The sequence below is a fragment of the Myzus persicae genome, unplaced genomic scaffold, assembly GCF_001856785.1.
Source record: "Myzus persicae strain clone G006 unplaced genomic scaffold, MPER_G0061.0, whole genome shotgun sequence".
In the NCBI taxonomy this organism is placed as follows: domain Eukaryota; kingdom Metazoa; phylum Arthropoda; class Insecta; order Hemiptera; family Aphididae; genus Myzus; species Myzus persicae.
The window spans coordinates 145,677-165,010 of record NW_019102110.1 but is presented as its reverse complement, the minus strand read 5'-3'; the positions used below and the strand labels follow the sequence as shown (position 1 = coordinate 165,010).

At 30.6% G+C, this 19,334-nt stretch overlaps 1 protein-coding gene and 1 non-coding gene across 2 annotated transcripts in view; both read right to left on the bottom strand.

Annotated features, from left to right (window-relative positions):
- LOC111031293 overlaps positions 1–19,334 on the bottom strand; it is a 75,288-nt gene that overhangs the window by 16,640 nt on the left and 39,314 nt on the right. The gene's annotated exons all lie outside the window — the stretch shown is intronic.
- Trnah-gug lies at positions 2,460–2,531 on the bottom strand. Its single transcript has one exon. It is a non-coding gene; the product is annotated as a tRNA-His (tRNA).

Here is a 19,334-nt window from a genome sequence, read left to right as displayed (position 1 = left end):
CCTTTATAGGTGGGTACACAATTTGTATATAATATCTAAACTCGTCATAAAATATCAAAATAAATAGGTATAATATTAATATAAGTTATATTACTGTACACCTGTCACCTAATAATATCATATATACACTTTAGTACTTTACACGCATTGCGTACATTTATCATTTTTCAGATATTACTACGAACAAGTCGTAGTAAACAAGGTCTGTGAACTCTCAGCAATATTTATACAGGTATGCACTTAAAAATGACAAAAAGTGCAGTTCAATACGCGGGATGATATGCAAAATAATGCGTTAAACTGTATGTTTAATGTAATGATATCGTTTAGTGTACATCATTTTAAGTGAAAATGTAGTTTAAAAAAATGGAGGTATACGTGTTTTAAAATATGATAGTTTAATAGCACCGGTTTGTGAGAACAATGCAAACATTTTACACGTTATAAAATAGAATGTATGATAATACTATAATAGTGTATAATGTTATTGATATTATAATTATTATAACACATAGTATTATAATAATATAACATGAAAATTATAACGTTTATAACCATTTATTTATATTTTATGAACATGCTATCTCAATTCATTGTACTGTGAAAATTATTTTTTTTATATAACAATTGCATTCCTATTTACGGCGACACAAAGCAGGATACCGGTTACTAATTAAAAATGAACAAGGCGTATTATCTCTGTTAGGAACAACTCCGAACTCTTATGTACAAATTGTTTTATAACATGCCTTTATTTTAGATTCTGTAAGTGGAGCATGGAATGTTTTGGTTTTACAATGGTTTTTTTGTACGTCACTTTAATTTTTTAAACAGGCAGTTTATTTTTTATTTTTTACCTACTTACTTTAGATAAGTCGAATATCTCAGAAGCTGTCTAACTAGACAGTAAGACTTAAAGGCTAAGTACAGGAAATAATTGAGAAATAAAAATTATGAAATCAATTAAATTAATTGTTTTTTAATTCAAGAATTTTTTCAGAGACTTTAATTCTCACTGATTGTTGTTATTGGTATTTGTAATTTGTGTATTTTTATAACCATATAAACATGAACTTATTTTCAAAAAAATGTCATAAAGAAATGTTAAATGAGATTTTTTGCTCGGAAAATTTAAAAATGAAACTTATTACTAACCAACTTCAGTTTAAAAAAATAAATATTTTGAAGTAACTGAAAAATTGTAGAACATTTTAATTTAACTTCGTTTTATCTGTATTAATAAGACTCAGCGCATTCAGAATAATTTTGATTCCCATTGTTGTTATTAGTTTATAGATAAATGTTTCGAGTTTTCCAAGCATGCTCAACCCCATTTCCTCTTTAACAATGAATTTATTCAAATTCTGATTTTTGAACTCTTAAAAATAAACTATAAAGTATAATATTTTGAAGTACTAAGGTTTTTTATTCCATTTATAGAGTTCAATGTGGGATATACCAACTATATAATATTTATAGCTATTCAATAATCACACAAATCGAATATTTAAATATGACAATGTATAAGGAAGTCAATAATAATAGTATAAGGATATAGGTAGGCACCACTTTTCAGAATTTCATGCAGAAGGAGATTTTATATCCGAAAATATAAAAAATAGTTATTACATATTATAATACTCATAAAAAACGCACTTAGTATCCTGTGTGTAAATGAGTAGTCTATGCATAAGAAACAAAACGTAACTATGTCTTATATATCATTGACAAAATAAATTATGGTACGTTATATCAAATTCGTAAACCATTTAATGTTTATTGAAACAATTACTACTACCATTCGCACTCCCAAATGGTCTTCACAGAAATGGTACTACTATTGAGTTTTATTTGAAAAGCATTGTTATAAGAAGGATATAAAATGAAATTTAAAAAACATGATACATAGTGTAAGTTGCTGCAGGTATACGCGTTGCGTGGATCACCTGTTCGGTCCAGAAAATTTGTGTTGTGATATTTTTTATAATTGTAACTAAATATAATAAACAACAACCTTCACTAATATAAAAATCATATCGTTAGGAAAATTATAATCATAGGCCGAGCTCCGCTGTGATCACTGTACAGATATAGTCTTTCTAACGTGGGTATCCACGATAGAGAAATCGTTATGAGAAAATAAAAAATAGACAAATATTACGACAAAAAAGACATACACACACACACAAAACACATATGTACTTGTAAATCCAATACATTTCTATATATCTTGGAATCCAAAAAAAAAAAATGAATCGGTGATTTACAACATAAAAATTTAAATACTTATTGCGCGGCAGCACAACTAGTGCCGCCACCTCGTCGCGTCGGCGGCGAATGGAATACGCGCACCACAACCGATTTCCCGCCGCTCCATTCGACGATACTGTTATTGTTGAGATCTCGTGTACCACGGCTTTCCCTTGCCGGTTTTCCGTGATTTTCTGCAAAAATGTTTGTGCCGTGACCAGGATTCGAACCTGGGTTATTGCGGCCACAACGCAAGGTCCTAACCACTAGACGATCACGGCTCGGTGGAAAACCTAAGGAAAAGCCGACCATATAATGTACGTCGATGACCATACAATTTCCGTATCGATAGTAGTAAAATATCAGTTGAAGTGTTAAATCCCAGCACGGGCGATGTCGCTGGTCGGGAGTTTTCCGATGGACGAACGCGCGGCGTTGTCCATTGTACTCGTTGCCCAAGGTAATTACCGCGACCTCGTAGTGATACAATATCCATATGACCATATTATAACTAATACAGTTACATCACGTGTGATGCATTACATATTATACGTTTTTATTGATGAGTTTCCTCGGTCCTCACCCATTGGTATTGCGTTATTTCTCGTCGTATGTGTAGTTACTTGCAACCGATGAATAGTTTGACGGATTCGGAATCTATAATTAGGATTTCAGATTCATCCCGCAGCAGCGGCTTGAGAAATCCCAGGTTTCGCAAAGCTTTAATATTTTTGTATTTGTGTAAATCTTTTATTTTTGTCTTGCAGCAAGTATCTCTGTCTAGTTGTCCACATTTTAATTATTATTTATGATCAACTCTATGTGCCCATATGATTAAGTGGTACGAGTCATACTAAAGATAAGCAATTAAAACAGACTTGTTTTGTACGAGTATATACACTGAAACACGATAGGTAAGGTTATACCTACCTACTAAAGGATGTTCACGATATCATGACTTTTGGTTCTTGTCTTGAATTAACGAAGCATGCGTGTTGATGTTATTTTAATTGTGTTTGTTTCGCCTAGAACTCGTTCTAACACGGAGGATTTGTTCAAGATTATTATCGAGGCTGAGGTAGATATTTGGGATATTCCTGGGTGATGTACCGATGTGTCCGATTATCCATTGGGTTGGTCACACACACGAATGTCTTTAATTTTTAATTAAACTCAAATGCATGAGAATCGAGTGAACTATTCTATCCCAATCAGTAATATAATATGTTTATTGAATGCCTATAAATAATTATATATTCATACTGGATACCATATGACAGTGTTTTAATTGTAGTCATTGTAATCCTTATGACATTGATAGACTTAGGTATATCACTCCATTTGAATTGGCTAGATTCCTACATGCCTACCGCTAAGATTATTATTTAAATTGTTTACTTCATAACATGTTATATGGTTAAAATTAAAATATACGATGTACCAGTGGTGCGCAACCTTTTTTGATCCACGACCCCCAAGATTATTTATTTTGATAATGCGACTTCTTCCTACCAACATTATGTAAGTGTATAATACATATTTACTTCATAGTTTTAATGTATACCTACAAACATATTATTCATATAAATTGAATCATTCATTTTAATATTTCTTTAATTTAATTAATCCAAAACATGAAAAAAAAATATAAAATTAGAGTTATATAAAATCTATGTAAAATAATATACTTAGTATATAACTTTTTCATTTGATTTAAGATTATTGGCAACCCCCTAATAAAATTTCGCGACCCCCAGGTTGCGCACCACTGCGACATACCTACTCATGTGTCTTTAAAGTTATTTTAAGTAAAGATTAAGTACATTTATCACACCAAATTAAAAAAAAATTGTTGTTTATAATTTGGTACCATCATATTTTTTATCCGCTCAAAAGTCAAAACACGGTATTTATATTTAGGTAATAGTTTTAGGTAAGACCGTGATTTACAGCTATATCTTCTTCTGTATCGAATGGTTAATTAGGTTTAATACAATGTTCTTGTACGAAATTCATGAATAACAATATCAAATTAAAAAATAATAATAATAAAGTAGTTTTGGACAGGATATAGTGAATGGTTAATGGGCACTCGTCTCGCTTCGCTCAACTCGGATGAAGCCAGTAGGCTTACCTATTATATGTTATTATCATTGATAATTGAATTCAAAAAACGATTCCTAACTGGTTTGACTAAAAATTCTAAAGGTTTTGTTTAAAAAAGTGATGTTTGTAATTTTGTAGTTCACTAATAAAGAAGTTTTTTCAAGTTGTGTTAAATTTTCAATCATAATAATATGAAAAGCGTATATATATATTACGTTTTATGAAAGTGTTGTATGAAAAATCAACTTTTTGTATTGTCTATCGTGAGCACATTTTCCAGAAAAAAAAATAGTCACAAGCAAAGTGGATACATAATATCAGCCGTCGTAATATTTATGAATGAGTGATATTTTAAAATACAAAAGTCAAAAAGGATTAAAAATATACTGCATATCTATAAATAGGTAGTCAAGTGCCAAAAAGTTATTAACTGTACACATATTTTGTAAAGACCAACATATACCTACAATTTCTTATATAATTTCGTATGTACCTATATTTATTTAAGTACACACGGTAATGGTACCAATACAGGATTAAGTATCGAATTATTATAATATTTTTTTTTTTCAATTAAAGAAAAAAGATCAAGTACATGATCCCCCAGTTATCCGTGACAAAAATGTATTTACCAACAACAGAGCGTATTACAATAGTTTATAATACATATCGAAAAATATAGTTGAACGACCCAAAATACCCCCGACGCCGACGACAGCGGGTCTTATGAATGAAAAAAACAAGTCGGGTGACCCAAACCGTGGATAATTCTGGATAGAAAGAAAAATATAATAATAATATTTATACACAGAACAAACCGCATATTAATAACAATCCGTTTGTGGGGATCAGTGTGACTCGTTATTACTTATTATACAGTCATTTAGACAATATCAACACAATATTATAATATGTATTATAATATGAAAAAAACTCATGATTGCGGGACTGTGTTTATCCGGATATCCGGAGTCAATATAACAATTGGTGGCTATACATTATAGTATAATGTCTTTTTTCATAGTATATAATAATAATAATAATAATAATAGTAATAATGGTTATTGTTTTTATAAACGTGTTGTGATTTTAAAACGTCAATGAGCCTGCAGAGTAAAAACGTAATGGTTATTACTTAATACTTACTATATAGGTACATTCCTTCATATTTGACGGGGTGAAATAAGTTAAATCATTGCCATATATTTCCTAACCATTCTAAATTTTAACTTTGGGTTGTTACTTGTAGGTAGTTACATTTATATATATTGTGTATTGGGTTCCTCCTTACAGTTGTCTGTACTTTCGTTTTTTTTATGTAAAAACGCAATGTTCAAAGTTTATATTAAAAAGATTACTTGAGGTCCATATTTTTGCTATCGGTGGAGGAGCTTTCGATGAGCATTAAATTGCTATGTATAATTTTTATTAATCACTATTTATTTCTGTTTGTTTATCAAATTGATATGATTAAATAAACGAGAAATGAAAGACAGAAGTTTTAAATTAAAATTGATAAGTATAGGTACACTCATATTTTGCACGATTTTAATACATAGGTAGTACTTAATAATATTATACTCCTATATTATTACTGCCCATTTCGTATAAGTATACGATGAATATTGAATAATTTTAGATTAGTATGATTTCTTCCTGTATTTATTGAATAATAATAACAGTCACCAATCGCCATTACGTTGGATTCGTTGTGAGAAACTATACAACTACAAGCAAAACTTGGAACGTATTATTTTGATTACATATGTAACCTCTATACCTAGTATAAACTATTAACTGGACAGGTATTAAGACAAGCCGAAATAGAAGAGGTGAAAATGAAAATGATTTTTCTATAGTTATAGGTTTAGTCGCTAGCATGAATAATAATAGGGCATATGCATGGAAATATTATTATATTGTATAATCATTTTAAGCGTATAACCTACAACTGGGAGCGTAATTTGGGGGGAGGGGAGGCTGTACGACCGCGTCACTATAACTTGTAAGTATTAATAATTTGGCTTCCATTAATGCTCCATACGCCAAATTTATATACTTATTAGTTATTAACTATGCAGAGGAATTGAACTAGGTATAATATAAATATTAATTTTATATTTTTTTCCAATATGTTATCATTTATCAATCATGATTTAAAATAATTGTATATATTGTCTTCCCAGCCGTTGGAGTGTATAGGTTGTTGCATAAATAGCAAAAAATAAAAAAAAAACATTAAAAAAAATAATATTCGTTTAACTTGCGACACACTATGTGTCTTTCACACACACACACACACACACACACACACACACACACACACACATTTACAGGACGCAATCAATTGGAAAATGGCCTACATCGAACTCCTTTTTGGAACATTTTTTTTAAAATTCGATCTAAAATACAAATCTTAAAACGATTAACCGTTATAATTAAATATTTTCTAGGCTATAATTCGTTCACTCACTTATTCAAACATTTTAAACTAATTAATGCAAGCAAGAGAGCGAGGAACTTTACGGTTAAGTAATTACAAGCACGTCAATAATTTGTTAAAGATCATAAATATGTGTGTAGTCTTGTGGGTACATAGGTAGCTTGCAATTCCGCTATTATAGCGGATTTATGTAAAATTATAATTGTAAAGGAACTTTAATCCCTAAGCTAGTATAATGTCAAACTTACTATTTATAGTATTCAATCGGTATAAATAAGAAAATATAAATCAGGAAAATGTTGTTGCAGGTCAAGGTACTACTGTAGACTATGGATGAGATGAATCTCGCGAAAAAAATTCCGAGGCATAAAAAGTCTGAAGAAGATAAGCCTAAAAAGTTTAATTGCTTAAAAATATAATAAATTTAAAAAAAAATCCAATGATTTAAATTAGGTACTTAGTATCATTGCCATCATATACATAATAAATTATAATGATTTCTCGGTTTAATTAAGTATTAACTATCTTAACTAATAAAATCAAAATATGCATGTATAACAATATTTAAAATATAATATTTAACCAATACATTTTGGGGATATCTTTCCGATATTAGTACCTACAAGATTATTTATTAATTTCGTCAGGTAAATAATTTAATTACAATTTACATTAATACCGGTTATAAGTCTGATTATGCATCACATCATATTTCTCCTTTTAGGTATCCATTTATAATATGTACCGGATTGTTTTTCCTATGACTTTTAGTATCCCGGATGAGGTATTACTATTTAATATTATAATCATTTTTAAAATATATCTAAATACTTGTCAAATATTTAATTTTATGACATTTTTCAATTATTGACTGCTATTATAATAATATTTTATCACAATGTCACATTACATGATGTTATTATACTATATTTATTATTATATATTTGTGCACTCTCTTTGTCCCGCGTGTATACAAGTGTGTGATTCCGGATGAGTTATAGCACTTCAAATTATAGCTATACAATGGAAATACAAATTAATTAGTATTTGTTAGGCGTGTACTAGGTAATACAAGTATTACATTGTATGTATTCGCTGGTTGTTGCAGGTACATAACGACAATCGCCTTAGTTCAGAAATTGATAATTAGTAGTTATCAATTACTTTTTTGATTAAACAATGGAAAAAAGTAAGTTATCATCAGTTGAAGGAAGGCACAAGGGAAGTCGTTAGACAACAATTAAATAAAATGTGTTTAACATTTACCAACGTTTTAGTGGAACTGGACTGACTAAAAAAAATTTGATTTGATACATCGCTCGACCAATTACAAAATAATATTTTTCTACCGTCTCTGTTGAGAGTTATCTAAGACATATCGCAATTGAGTCTCGATAACTCGAGGTTCTCAAATTTCATGATTTTATTTATTTTCAGTAGGTAGGTATTGATTGTATGTATTACATCCTTATATTTTTTATTTAAATAATTTTCTCGAATAGTAGAGCAATTTTATAGTTCAAATCTTGAACTATTCGATTGAATAACGGTTAGGTTAGAATAACATATTTACATTTATAAATTATAATACATGTTACATGTATACAAATTTTTTTTTTTTTCTATAAATTCGCTAGCTACTGTCGTAGACTTGTACACGTACAATTCACTCCTGCACTTAAAATATGTAGGTAATAAATGGATCAGAAACTCTATCAAACTAAGATTTAACTACAGTTTGGATTGAGCACGGCTGCAATATCTGAACTAGTTTACCAAGACAATGAGCCTGGGAAGCAGTGAAGCATGCATATAGGTACCGATTTCGTATTTATTTACCATAAGCTAGACGAGCACGGAATATATCGTACGTATAGAACAGTATACCGTGTACGTAGAGAAGTAGAACAATTAACTTAAATAGTGAACAAACACTTTTAATACAGCGCAAATTAGCATAATATGGACTCCTACTTCCTACGTTAAACTTGACCGAATAAACACAAAAACACACTGGCCGGCAAGCTCAAACTCTCTAACGTTATCTCCCCCTCCTTCTCACTCTCTTTCTCTCGCTCCTTCTCTCTCCACTTTTCAGCATGCATGACGGCTGGATAGACGCTCCCTGGCCAAGCACGTTTACAGAAGGGGGAGGGGGGGCAGTCAACCCTCCCGAATAGTATTGGGATATTACATGGCCACGTGAGAATTATGTTTCGGTGAAAAATTAAAAGGTAAATGGATAATTATAATTCCCACGTTGTAGTTACTATATGAACCTATACATTCACATTATATAACGCCTCGGGATGACGGACATCATGACTACATTAGGGCCTTACGAGTATTCGGTTTTCGGTTTTACGCCTTATGTATATGAATACTGATTGCCGAGTAAACTATACATTTAGTGTACTGTAAATAAGTTTATACATTCAAATATATATATACATACGCATTGTGAAATCTCATTAACCATTTCAACAACCATATGATAATTTACTGTGTGCTACTTTCGTGAATGCTATCCTTTTCGGTTTTCATTTTCCTACTTTGAGCCACAAACTATTTAATAATAAGAAACAATCCATTTTTTCGTTTCATACTTCTAGCCAATGTGGTTGCCTCGTGTTTGTAATTCAATTATTTTACGCGCTGTATATTCCAATAAAAACTTTACTTCAATTCTTATTTTCACTTATAAGTTATAATATTATAATATATTTAATAAATAAGTTTATTTTCGAACATGCATTTTATATTATCCCAAAGTATACCCAATATAAAAGCCCACTTTAATCGGCTGTAGGTGTTTTGTTGGATATATATTGAGTAGAATATCAATTGTGGCATAATATAACATAGTATACCTACAGTAACTAATGTAACATAAGTACAGTAAAAATGCCAAAAAACATTTGATTTTTCAAGTAAAAAAATAATAATTTTCAGAAACAGTTATAAGACGTACGAACAAAACACGACGTAGTAACCGGGTTACTTAGATATTAAATATATAGCTAATATAAGTACATGCAGTGGTCAATAATACCATTTGAGGATAGGTATATTTTTGACACAAATAATATTAAGATAACCTTATAATACTTTAAATGTATATTATTATTGTACGATGATTCACAAAAGGGGTGTACAATTTTACCGAAGTATAGTATTAAAGTAAATATAATAATATAATAATATATAGTAAATATAATAATATATAATAATTATTATTTTTCAGATGTAACGATATCGATTTTTTATAGATTTTATGATCAGACAGCGTATGTGCACTCTACATTCTACAACATGTGTTCGCATTCTGTAGGTCATAACACTGCTGCTTGTGAAATTGAAATTATTCTTTTGAGGATCTCTGCTGGAAACGTTAAAAGAAAATATCTACAGCGCACTGAGCGAGAAACAGTGGGGTGTGTGAGTAAGAAGTTTTTAGCAGAGAAAGTTTTAAAAATGTCAGATGCATTTATCGTGACTAATAATGCTTAATGATTGATATTATTATTGTCTTAACAACGTTATAACGTGTTAAATGAATTAACTTTTTTCAACTCTACATAATAAGTAGGATTCTTAATGTTATAATTTCACAAGACTGTCTCGACACTCGCTTTACAATAATATTATTAGGTCTAGGATTTATATGCAATAAAAAATGGTAAAATATGCAAAAATACATTAAATTCAATCAAACATTAAATAGCTTTAATACAAAAATTGATGGCAAACACAAATGAGTATTTTAAATCATATTTTAAAACTTTCCTAAAAAATTCTTCATAATTTAGCACCTTCGCTTTGTACTTAGGTACCTAAGGCACTTTTTGAAATTGTTTAAACCATCGCGCCACAAAATGTTATGTCCAAATAAAAAATGTATGTATCAAACACTTCTAAAATAACCCATCAATAACCAATATTATGTTCACACGCACCTGTATAGACAAAATCTTGTCTTTTTACTCGATCTAACTGACCATATCAGTTTATAAATATTACCTATATTTACGATCGAAAACAACAATTATTACAGATGTTCATTAGAAAGGCGATTTACTACGTTTTGTCAAATAAATATTCAAAACCACAAAATATGTTATTATACATTTATACGTCTATTGATTAAAAAATGGGAAAATACACAACGAAAAAATTGTTTTGTATTATATTATAATAATTGAGCCGAATCGTCGACATAACTTCGCAGACGACCAATTTATTTAAACCAAAGGAAAAATATATGTATATAGGATATAAATCCTAGCTCTAATTATTATTATTAGCGTGGACTATCATGCGACGCGTGTTTCCGCGCAATGGTTTTTCTTCCCATTTTTATTTGATCATATAGGTACTAATTGTACTGTACACTTATTTTTTTTTTTTACTTTTCTCGCCTCTCGGCGCAAGCACTTACAACAGCGAAAAAAACCTGAGAGGGTAGGCTGTCACTTCAGACGATGTGTGCGCGTGTGTGATGTGTAGGTCGATGTATCGTCATCGCATTTACATATGTCATATATATATATACGTATACGCGTGGAGAACACCGTCGAAAAAACCGACTCAAATAAAAGAATCGTTTTTAGAAGAGAGGAGAAAAAAGTGTAAAATAAATAATGGTCTGACGGCGACGAACGAAGACGTAACACAATAAAATATAATATTGTGTATACATTATATATGTATGCGTACAATAATTCCATTTATGTTCGTTCACGTCGGCGGGACACATATTATAGTGGACGCATGCTGCAGCCGTGTGACTCACTTTACACGCCTTCACTCCGTATAAGGTCGAGACTTTGGAACCCTTCTATTAGGTATAGGTACGTAATGAGTGAACACACACACACACACACACACACACACACACATGTTTGTAACTATTCAGCCGTCTGTGAGTCTGTGTGTGCAGCGTTGTATTTAATGCATATTATTATAATACACGTGAAGCGGGGTGAAATGAATGAGAGCGAGTGCTACGGAGCATTTCCATTTTGTCTTCATATTATAAATGTAACAAAGATAGAATAATAACATGTAACAACAACAATAATAATAATAATAATAATAATAATAATAATAATAATAATAATAATTGTAGGCATGCCTCGCACACACCGTATTTTTCGTTTTTCGTTTTTGACATTACGGAACGTGCATTTCACCGAGGCCCTTGTGCTGCTTATAATAATATTATATTATGACCTACTGCGAATTTTTTCGATTTCTTTTTATTGTATGTAAAAATATTATATGATATACCTAAGCTCCAAAGTCTAAAATACGTTCATAGATGCACGTATATCACGCTGGTCTAGGCTATTTTTTAATAAATTAGCTTTTATAGTGCAGAACTATTTCGAACGGTTCGACGATTAGATGATCGACAAAATGTAAATATGATGATTAAAATAAAATACGATTCTTCAACGAAAAAAACAGCTTTCAACATAAAAGCGATTTTTTTTATGACAATTTCAGAATTTTTTTAGTGTTGTTATTTTTCACAATATTCGGAAACCTGGTAACGGGGTGACAAAGTTAAGTTAGGTTGGAATGCACACTTGAGGCGACGACGGTATACCTAGATTATAATTTCATCTTATCGTTAAGATTTTCAAAAAGAGTTTTACGGAAGACATTTTATGTGGCACACAAATGTGTAAATTATTACTTGCGACGTGAATAATATATAGGATTAATCACCCAGCATACTCACCTCCATGTTTTCCACCAATAAAAAATCAATTTGAATTCTCACTTTTTGGAATTTCTACACTTCATACACAAACTGAAATATGCATCCCGAAAATCACTCGTTTGAATTCCGATGTATACACGCCTTACATTAAGATTTGAAAAAAGTCATGTAGATATGGTCAATAATGTACTGGTCTTTTTCCAGTATGATTCTCATTTGAAAAAATGAAGTCAATATTGCCACCAAAATGGTATGATATTTTATCCTCGTTACATTAACGGTGTTTCAAAATATATAATATAGCCCTTGAGTATACTAAAAATTCGAAAAACTCTAAACGAGAATTCGAACAAATATAACACTATTAAAGAAAAAAAACGCAGGTTGCACAGCTCGGTGGTATTCCTGTATGTGAGCCATCATGCGCAGAGAGCTATGATGGTACTTACACAAGTAATGAGTGTGCGTGAACTCTTTTTTCAAAAACAAATCGTTTGCTACGCATCAGTCTTAAACGTCAAATGTACCTGCAGTGTAATGTATAGTTGCGTGCCTAACACATTGTACATTGCGTACCTATTAATATTTATTAACCGAAAATAACATGAAGAGATGTATAAAACCCCGTGCTGTAATTATATTATCGTACCATTTGTACGTAAGGTAGTAATAATATATATATATATATGTGTGTGTGTGTGTGTGTGTGTGTGTGTGTGTGTGTGTGTATACCTACTATATAGTAATAATTATTATTTTCACCTACTAATAACGAATCGTATAACAACCATACGTGCGTACTATCGAGCTACGCTCACTGCATGAGTGTAATGCGTACTGCAGAATATAAAATAAAATATAGCAGTAACGTCATAATAATGTATAAATAAATGTATAAACAGACGACCAAACTCTCGTCATCTGAATAACGTGTAATATTTTATGTATAACAACACAGGTATATACGTGAAGATAAAAAGAAATTCTACCGGTGTCGGGTATAAAACCTAGGACGGGTTTCCAGACGACTCCGCAGCTCGTAGGTAGGTACGTATAGTAATCGCGAGCGTGCAGACCGTTTTTCAAATATTTCGCATTGCATGTTTCGTATAAACTAATATAAATATAATATTATTGTCGTTATTATGACATAAAATAGTAGCCTCAGAGAGCGCATATTACGACGAGTGTCACATACTCACATAATATATTCCGAACAAAATATTTCCTTTTCTTACGACTCATATTGTAAGTTATACTCTACCCGATATCGCGTACATGTAACGCTTAATGAATTTAGTCAACTCAGAGAAAAAACAAATAGACATTTTTCGAGTTTTTACTGATTATTAAGAAAATGTTACGAAGTAGTTGAAAGTAACGTCTAGATCAGTTTTCTACCAAAAACCACAGTCTAAGTTGAAGACTTGCAATTTTCACCAAATGTTTATATTATACAGCCTACCTTTCCTAGATATAATTATCATAATACTCAAAACATTTTGGCTTTATTTGCGATAATCATAGACTTTTAACATTTTTCTACTTTCTTTCCGATTTAGGTATAGAAAAATTGTTATTAAATACCTAGTCAGATGCTTGAAAATATATTATAAGTGTTCTCACAAATTGTTACAGTGGCTTGTGAGTGTTGTGAGCATAAAAAAATTAATTCTACAAATCCGCATCAAAAGATTAGCTTTGAACAATCGATTCCGTCAACTATATTTATTTTCTTCAGTCCAGACTCATATTAATCATAATAATTAAGACTTTTTCTTTCACACATTTTTTTGAAACAAAGATGTTATACAACTCTGAGAATCAGTCAAGTCCTTGAACTTATAAAAACAGCCCAATATATATCAACGTAAATTCTTGATATTTGTACATTGCATACTAATACCTAGGTATCAATATTATTTGAATTGGTCGATAAATAATATATTTTTTTTAATTTTGATCAATTAAAAGTAGCTATACTGTATTGGCATTTCAAATTGTAACAATATATCCTACACCAAAGATCCTAATATCATATCCTATATTTCAATCAATATTTCCCGATATCTTATATAAGTACTTGTATATTTTATATGAATTTGATCTGATCTGGACTTAGGGAGCACGTTTTAAAAGATTAAAGAACCATTAAAATAGTTATGACAATAAATTGTATTAATGTTTTCATTACGACATAATATTATAATAATAGTGTACCTACATGGCTATATGATATAAATATTCAATTACACGTAACTTTGCCTAACCATGTAAGGGAAATACGTAATGAGTAGGTACGACTTCTTTGTCCCACGACATTCACAATAAATTTTCCTCGTATTTAATAAAGCCAGGAAACTTGGATGACAATATTAATATCACTCACATGGGCCACTGCAATTGTCTTTTATACAAACAGTTTATTGTTTAAGCACAATGAAGGTTATGATTCTCGACTAATTTATTTTGTCATTGAAGTGGGTATTAAGAAAATAAGAAAACAACAATATTTGTAGAGGAATTTGGTATTAAACAAAAATCATTGTAATTTATTTTGACTTATAACGTTTCAATGTGTTATACCCCAATGACGATTGACTTAAAATATATATGCATAATATACGTACATAGGTAATTCGTTTCATTTTCAACGACACAATAAAATAATAATATAGCATAATAACTGCAATCGAATTCAATGACATAATAATATGGAATATTTTTTTTGGTATTTTATATTTTACTTACATACTATCACCCAAATTCAGCAATCAGCATCATAATTTAAAAAAAAATAAAAAGATTATTTCATAAATTGCATTTTATTTGGTATATGATATTATTATGTTTAACATAAATCGAACAAATGTAAATTGATAGATAAATTTAAAAAAAAAATTAATTTACGTGAAAATTATTAACGGATAAGATAGTAAATACTACGTAACGGTGTTTTCCGTTTGCGTCAATGCAAATCGAGCAATATTAATGTGTTTTTGATTGTTTTACGCTTTATCGATGACGACCGGAAAACAAATAGTGTATATAGTTTATGGCTTATTAAAAAATGTGAATAAAATGATTGCAAAAAAATAATTTTAACAACAAACAATAATAATAGCAGGTACCAAATACGGCCTGAAGTAATTTTATGGAAATTTAAATTGAATTTTTCACATGCAAATGACTTATTTTTCGTATTCACGAGCAGTGAAACAAATCGTGGAATGATTTTTATGATAATTTTCAAGGCATAAAAAATAGCGCTACACATCTGCAGAAACGGTTATTGTTCGGAGCGGAGATTTGCTTTTTTATTTTTATTTAATTTTCATGAACGGCGTTTACAAACAGTTTGGGCCTGGGAACTTCTAAAAAGAAATAGAACGAAAACACAAAAATAATGTGTGAACAGAACGCTGGTCACAAACCATGTACCGGGTATATACCTCATCACATAAAAGCAAGCTGATCTAGGAGAAAGTTTTTTTCCGTTTTCGATTACCAGCCATTGTTTCCGTTGCACAACGTTCGACTTTATTATCCACTTCATATTTAGAGTCAATTATCACAAACACGACACACTCAAAAGCGGACTTTTTCAGAATATTTCAATAAGTCAAAATCGAATTTTGAAGCCTTCAGGTTATTAATTAGTTATGAATTTATATGATTATTTAAAATTTAGACCTGTGGAGTAGTGGACCAACATTTTTCGGGTTACGCTTTTGCCACTCTACTCAGCGTATCAAAACTTTAAACACTTTTAAGTTGTAACTATTCGTTTAAATTTCGATTTTCGTGTATCGAAACACTCCAAATATAAATATTATGTTTATAAAATGTATGAAATTAAAGATATATATATTGTCATTAAAAAAAGTAAAACCTTATAAAAATGATATCTTGCGATCGAAAATAGTTTTTAAAATTCTTGTTCTGCAATGACTTAAAATTATATAAAAATAATGTTTTCGGGCAACTTAAAACTTCCCAAATGGATCACCTGCTGTCTGTAGATAAGCATTCTTAGTTTTTGTGTAATTGAAATACGTATTCGAATAAACGGAGCAAAAAGTATTCGGAATACGTATCAAATATTTGATCATGACAGTAATCAAAATATTTATTTGAACAGTGAATAGATATTAAGTAAGAGTGTAAGACGTAAGTATTGCACTCGCAAAATTTTATATGCCTGCCGGATTGCTTAATCGAATTTAAAATGTTTTCCATCATTAAGAATAACTACTATCCGTCTTAATAGACGGTACAGTGTATATTGTTTACATGAATACAAATCACAAAAAACCATATTATATTCGGATTACCAATGATATCATTTGAATACTTCACCTGAAACGGACGATGGAGAATTGTATAGGGATATAAAAAAAAACTATCTATTAAAAAATACTGACTATATGCAAGACTGTAGATGTATACCTAGTGTAAAAGATTGTTTATTACATGATATGAAATTATGTCCACTCGCATAAGAACTCAATAATGTTATTTAATCCGCGCGAACGTGACGGTTTATTGAACCAAAACCCAATAATTTTTTTCTACGTATTTTATTTTATTCGTGATTCGCCATGTCTCGTTATTGATCTTGTTGTGACTTCTGCGCCCTAATTAATAATTCTCTGTTGCAATTATAGTGATGCGTTTGACACCACTTTGACGTGGTCGTATAGTATTATGGGAGCAGTGGGTAGAAATAGTCCAGAGTAAAAAGTTTAGGACAAAAATAATAATAAATGCCTGCATTGGACCTGGGACATTTATTTATTTAATTTTTCAAGGCGCCTACCGTCGTCGTATAATTATACCGTATAATATTTATTCGGGTCATTGGTTGATTGAAAAAATAATAACATTTAGTTACACAGTTGAGTCGCCGTAACTCGAACAACTTGACAACTCGGTTTGTATTTAGCTCCAGCTCGAGGTTGATTAGGTTAAATATTCGAGTCAGGTAGGTCTAACCTATCTCGAATGCGGAATAATACGTAGGAATTTCGAAGCTATTTTTCAATCTCCTTTCAACTTTGAGTTATCGTGACTCGACTGTAGTGTAATAATATATTTTAGCAGGTAATTTCGTTATTCGAGCATTTGAAAACTAATATTAAGCGACTATTAAGTACATAGGCTAGTATGATATTAATGCGTGGAACGGTGTAATGATTTGTTATCATAATATTGTCGGTGCAACAAATTACAGCTGTAACTCGAAACGTCTACGATAAAAACTAAATGCTTTCTTTTTTATCAGTCGCCTGCAATCTGCGTATCTCGTACGCTTTAAAGTCTGGAAATACGAATACCTACTCACCTTTAAGTACCGGTCTTGGTTAAAACCAGAGCCCACCGCGCGGTTGCCTTATTTTCTACACCTATAACATAACGCTAACGACCGAAATCAGTAGATGCCTATACGGAAACGAATGAAAGCACAAACGTTCAAAACCGGAACCGAAAAAATTATTGAGTTTCCGAGTCCGCAGAAAACCACTATATACCTACCCATATCTATCGTGAAGACGGAGACGGCGATCGAGAGGACTCGCATCACGAGGCGTGCCAGCCGACGTCCCAACCTATAACTACACATTATTTTTGTCATTATTATTATTATTATTACGCACAAAACGTCATTAATATACGTACACCGCATCACGAACGTGCGGTGAATTGAAGCTTGGCCGCAAAAATACACCGACTTTTGATTACAGTGATCGAGCACGTTTAACAACCGGCACGTAGGTATTATTATTATTATTATTATTATTATTATTATTATTATTATTGTGTTGTATAGTGGGCCGGTGATTTGTCTACCTCCGACTACGAATACACACGCGTTGTGTTGGGTTTGGCCCCTCCGATGGGTGGGTAACTATATTTGTTTCTACAGGTAATATCATCATCTTTGAAATGTGATTTTGAGGGGAAAATGTTATTTATTGTTGTTATCTTTGAAAATGGGTAGGTACATGTGATTTTGAGAGAAAAATATTATTTATCGTTATTATCCATTTTCCGTTTGAGGTGTACACTATACATTATTATGGCGGCGATTGTGTTTTCCCGAATGCGCCAAGTTCGAAATAATGCCATCACCTACACGATTCGTTTTGTCGTGTCGTTTCTCGACCATCGGAGATTGCCAATTTATCGGTAATTTCGTTAAACATTTTTAAAGTAGAATATCACTACGCAATACTTTTGGGAGTTAAATATCATTACGGTTTCCATTAAAATCGACTTTTATGTTTACCCCCAGTATGTGTATATATATATATATATATATATTAGGGTGGTCCTTATTTTTGAACTTGCAAATTTTTGATTTCTTACCTTTCCATTTTGTTCATTACTATTTGAAAGTAATTGTTGTTAAATTTGGTCATGATTACTCAACCCCTTCACGTGCCACAAAGGGGTTGAAAAATTCCAAAATAGGGTTAATATGTCAATTTTTAAGTTTAATTTAAAAAATATTACACTTATCCATAAATGTATTAAAGGTAAATTATAGATACTTAATTCTTATATTGTCAATAAAAAATACATTTATACAATTTCTTATTGATCTATTATTTTCTATGAAAATTTATTAAATACTAAATATTTAATTCATTTCACAAATTTGGTTTTTATACATTTAATTATATATTTTAAATTTTTATTTTAAAAATTATTGATGATACAACCAAATATCTTAAGTATTGAATTTTCTAAAATAAAGTATATTAGTAAAAATTACACTGGATTCACAGTTTTGTTATAACATTT